A 5,717-nucleotide genomic window follows, 5' to 3' on the forward strand; every position below is an offset into this window, starting at 1 on the left:
TCTTCTTTCTCCTTCAGACATGATGGTAAAACTTTCCCACTGATTCTGGCTCTGTTGCTTTTCCTAAGACCTGGCCACAGCTTTATTATAAACAGACCCTTTATTAAATTCTCCTTAATTACCCCTCTTAATATAGTCAGTAAATCCTTCTGAGCCTGTTTCTCGATTTGCATATCATAATGTAGGGAAATTGTTATTATTTTAATATTATAATAGGTTTTAAGCAAAATTTCTCTTCAGGAGAGAACCATCTTGTCTTGGAAGAACACTGTGCTAGATAGTTGATGTATTGTCTATTGCTGTGTAGAAAATCACTACAAACTTAGCAGCTTAAAATAGCACACATTTATTGTCTCACAATTTCTGTGGGTCAGGAGTTTGGGTACAGCTTACCTGGGTCCTCTGATTAGGGTCTCACCCAACCACAAACAAGATGTGGTCTCATCTGGAGGACTGAGTGGGGGAAGAACTGCTTCCAAGCTCACTTAGATTGTTAGCAGAATTCATTTCCTTTTAGTGGTAGGACTGAGGGTCCCAGCTTCTTGCTACATCTAGAAGCTGTCCTCAACTCCTAGAGACCGTACAGTTCATAGAAGCTGCCCACAGTTCCTTGCCTTGTGGACCTCATGATATGGCTGCTTACTTCATCAAGACAGCAAGGAAAGCCTCTAGAGGGAGTGTGCTAGCAAGCCAGGGTCTTACATAAGGTAACATGATCACAGAAGTGACATCCCATCACCTTGGACTCATTCTATTGATTAGAAACATGTCACAGGTCTTGTCCACACTCAACAGGAGGGAATTACACCAGGGCATGAATGATGGGAATTGGGGTTCATGAGGGCATCCTAGATGAGGGCATCTTGCTGAGGACTTGGATGTTGGGTATGGTCAAGATTTGAAATGAGTAATTTAAATAAGATATCCCTAAATTGGTGAGGGAGGGAGGGGAAGAGGAAGAGGGAGAGAGAGAGAGAGAGTGGGAGGGGAGAGTTGGGGGCAGGGAAGGCATTTATTAAGGCACCTATTAAGCCTAAGATGACCATATGTCTTGGTTGCCTGGATCAGTGTTAGTTTAAACAACAAATTATACAATCACCAAATTAAGGCCCTCCTATGTGTCAGGACCTGCATAGTCAAAAGAGAAACTAAGACAAAGCTTTCTATGTGTTTCTATATGATCCTTATCACAAATGCTATCAGGTAAGTATTGTTCTTCCCACCTGACAAATTTCAAAAGTGAGGCTCAGAGATGTTAAATAATTTGTTTAAGATCACACTGCTGTTAAGTGGCAGAGCCAAGATTCAAGTCCATACCTGTCTTATCCTAAAACTTGTCTTCTTTTCATTCTTTTTTCATCTTAATGTACGAGGGATGTTTGGGATATTTATTATAAGCCAAGTTGGATTGTGTACTGCTTATTTCCCCATAATATATCCCCTTTACAGAGAGCTTTAGGAACTTGCCTAACTTCACACATCAATTTTAGTTTAGAACCAAGTGAATTATGGTTTGAATTAACTAGGAGGCTTTTGGTTGCAAGTAACAGAATATCTGACTAAACATGGCTAAATAATGGGAGTCTATTATCTTATATAAAAAGAAATCTAGATGTGAGAAGTTCCAGAATGTTTATTGATGCTTGAGCTCTTGGTCAGCTAGACTGCAATTTTATTGTTTTTCTCCTCATGGACACAAAATAATTGCTGCAATTCTAAACATTATGCCCTCATCAGACAATATCAGCAATAGGAAAGGATTTTCTTCTCATATGACTCCCTCTTTCATCAGGGAATTTAAAAAATAACCTCCAGCTGACTTTCCCTTATAATTAATCGACCCCCAATGTATCACACTTTTATACTTAAGCCAATGAAATAAAGGGAAATGAGATTACCAGGACTGGTTTAGGCCAATTATGATTTATTCCCAGAGGCAGAATTGACCTTCCCTGAGCATTTTGCTGCCTGATGCTTGAAAGAGTTTGGCATTCTAGTAGTGTTGGAGAAAGGAAGAAAAGTAGTTGGATCCACAGTGTCTGCTACAGGGTTCTATGCCAAAGGCTTATAACAGTGAAAGCCTCATAACAATGGACCTGCATGGGCAGGGTCACTGTGCTGAGTCACTGCTTCTTATGGGTTGGAGGGGACACTCCTTAATAACTACTGCCTCTCTGTCATCCCTGCCAGGTGGCTTAATGCAAAAAGTTAGGTTCAAGTTTCTGACTTTACACTTGTGGTAAATAACCATCATTCTTTGGTACATGGTGTTTTCCATAAAGCATATCATTGTTCCAAATTCTTACTACTTTGCTTCAAATATTTTTGAAGAAAGAACAGTATGAGTCATCTTTCCCAGGATTGGAAATGTGAATGCCTCCCTTTGGAAACAGCACACAAATATGTAACTGAAAATGGCAAGCACTCTCATTATCAATTTGTGTTCCTGGTATAACAGTAACACAGTAATATAGTCATAATAGTAATGATTAATAATAATGATAGCTACCATTTATTGAATGGTGCCAACCACTGGGCTGAGACTATTTATACACACATTTATTTTTTTCTTTTCTTTTTTTTAATTGAAGTAGAGTTGATTTACAATACTGTGTTAGTTTCAGATGTACAGCAAAGTGATTTAGTTATACATATATTTTTTTCAGATTATTTTCCATTTAGATTATTATAAGATATTGAATATAGTTCTCTGTGCTATTCAGTAAATCCTTGTTGCTTATCTGTTTTATATATAGTGGTGTGTGTTTCTGTTAATCCCGTACTCCTCCCCCCTGCCCTTTCCCCCTTGGTAACCATAAGTTTGTTTTCTATGTCTGTGAGTCTGTTTCTGTTTTGTAAATAAATTCATTTGTATTATTTTTTAGATTCCACATATAAGTGACATCATATGGTATTTGTCTTCTCTGTCTGAATAACTTCACTTAGTATTATGATATTTTCTAGGTCCATCTGTGTTGCTGCAAATGGCGTCATTTCATTCTTTCTTATGGCTGAGTAGTATTCCATTGTATATATGTACCACATCTTCTTTATACATTCATCTATTGATGGATATTTACTTAGGTTGCTTCCATGTCTTGGCTATTATAAACAGTGCTGCTGTGAACACTGGGGTGCATACACACATACAGTTTTTTTTTTTTAATGTAGTGTTATCTTTAAGTACAAGTCATGTCACTTAGAGATCATTTTATCCACTGCTCTGTTTGGCCGCCAGTCTCTTGCCTCTCTCCTCAGCAATGGTAAGGCGGATACACTTTCCACGGGGAAGAGAGATCCATGGTTTGTTGCCCAGTGTCAGATTTGATGAAGTCAGTAATATTGCCAGTCTCCAAATCAATTTGAATAGTGTCATTCATCTTGATGAGGGGATCAGGGTAGCGGATGGTGTGAGCATAGTGGGTCACCAGATGAGGGATTCCTTTTGTTCCCACAAAGATCTTTCTCACTTTGCACAACTTATACTTGGCCTCCTCTGGTGTAATACGATGAACAGCAAAGCGACCCTTGGTTTCATAGGTGAGACGAAAATTCTCTCCAGTCTTGTCAATGCTGATGACATATATAAAACCAGCAGAGTAGGTTATATCAGTGTGGATATCGCCATCAATCTAAATGAAACGCTGCATGCAGATCTTCTTTACTTCATCTCCTGTTAGGGCATACTTAAGTCTGTTCCTTAGGAAAATGATGAGGGGGAGACATCCCCTCAGCCTGTGGGGTCCTCTAGATGGACGAGGAACAAACACACCAGTCAGTTTATCCAGCATTCAATGCTCTGGAGCTGCTACGTGCTTCAGCTGCTTCTTGGGACCATGAGCCATGGCTGCACTAGGCATGAAAAGAGCCACACATACATTTAAAAAAAAATAAATTTATTTATTTATTTTATATTTTATTTTTGGCTGTGTTGGGTCTTCGTTGCTGGGTGCAGGCTTTCTCTAGTTGCGGCAAGCGGGGGCTACTCCTCATTGCGGTGCTCGGGCTTCTCACTGTGGTGGCCTCTCTTGTTGCGGAGCACAGGCTCTAGGGGCGCGGGCTTCACTAGTTGTGGCACGCAGGCTCAGTAGGTGTGGTGCATGGGCTTAGCTGCTCCGTGGCACGTGGGATCTTCCCCAACCAGGGCTTGAACCCGTGTCCCCCGCATTGGCAGGGGGATTTTTACCCACTGCGCCACCCGGGAAGTCCCCACACATACCTTTTTAATCCTCATAACAATGACATGAGATAGGGTTGAATATCCCCATTCTATACACAAGAGAACTAAGGGGGAGGTTATGGGACTTGTCCAATTTTACACAGCTGGGAGTTAAGCTTTGAATCCTGTCCACTGATTCAGAGCAAGCCTGCTGAATGTCTGTGGTGTGCTGCTGTCACTGAGCTCATGACCTCACCTGCTACAGATGAAGAACAAGGGTGTGCAAAGGGAGTGGGAAGAGAGATGTCTTCTAAAGGCTGAAACTGATCACCATCGGGGAGGATTTCAAAATTCATTTGTAAGAAGACAAATCTCAAGTTAGAGTTTTAGAGAAACATTATTGTATTGTCAAGGCTATCTGGGGTCAAATCCAAGCTTTACCATTTTCTAGCTGCCTAGCCTGGGACAGATTATTTCTGCTGTCACTGTGTCCGGGTCTTCATGTGTAAATAGAGATAATAATAGTCCTACTCCATAGAACTACAGGGAAGATTAAATGAGTTAATGGACATAAAGCACTTAAGACCATGGCTGAGATTTTATGTCATTGATAGGATGTTGAAATAATGGGGGAAATAATGTGAGTCAGATGAGCTTGGGTTTAAATCCTGACTCAGCTACTTAGCAACCATGTGACCTGGACCAAAATGTTAGACTCTGTGTACCTAATGTATGACTTGTGTTAATAAACAGGTTTTAAGAATAGGACCTGTTTTAGCACTACAGCATTACCCCTTCCCCTACAATCATTTCTTCCTATTTTGATAGGTCTGATTGATAACAATCAGGTTAATGCTGATTATTAATGCTTATTAAAATCAGGTTGATGCTGCTTTGAGTAAAGCAGCTCAGATTCCTCTACCTTAAAGATAAGTAGGCCTCAGTATATTATCTCAAATTAATGTCTGGCCAAAGGATTTTCACAAGTGAAACATTTAGTACTGAACGGAGGGGGAAATGTTAGTAAAGGTGATAACAGTTATCCACTAGGTATTTCATCCTCTGAATTTCTCAGCAAAGGAATCTGGATACTGAGTAGGAGGCAAACATATGTGCCTAGTTGCTGTTGCTGCTTGTAATAAATACCTTTAAGCAGAAGTGCTGCTGCTACTGCTACAGTTTTGGGCAGTCCCCCGAGTGTCCCAATACTTTCTTCTTCCAAAATCATTCCTCCTCCCTATCTTAAATAGATTTTTTTTAGAGTATATGGTTTCTTTAGAGCCCTGTTTTGGGCCAGATGCTACATAAGAGTGAAATCTGACAAATGAATTCACTCAAGGGTGTTAGTGACCGGTATAACTGCAGTTTACAGTGAGTGACCAGAAAGAACTGCAACTTACAAAATTAGATACATGCATTTCTAACAAGAGTCTGGGTGGGTAGAGATGTTAGAGTGGGAGACTCTCTAAGGCTCCTCCCGTCTCACGTGGTCTGCTTTCCATCAAAAAGCTTCCATTGGCCCCAGTGGACTAGACTTCAGTATATGCACCAGTTTACA

General features: G+C 40.3%; 1 pseudogene; it reads right to left on the reverse strand.

Moving 5' to 3' along the window:
* Window positions 1–3,211: 3,211 nt before the first annotated feature.
* LOC137768435 (small ribosomal subunit protein eS4, X isoform-like) lies at window positions 3,212–3,845 on the reverse strand (annotated as a pseudogene).
* Between the last annotated feature and the right edge of the window lie 1,872 nt (window positions 3,846–5,717).

Source organism: Eschrichtius robustus, chromosome 8 (assembly GCF_028021215.1).
Source record: "Eschrichtius robustus isolate mEscRob2 chromosome 8, mEscRob2.pri, whole genome shotgun sequence".
Classification (NCBI taxonomy): Eukaryota; Metazoa; Chordata; class Mammalia; order Artiodactyla; family Eschrichtiidae; genus Eschrichtius; species Eschrichtius robustus.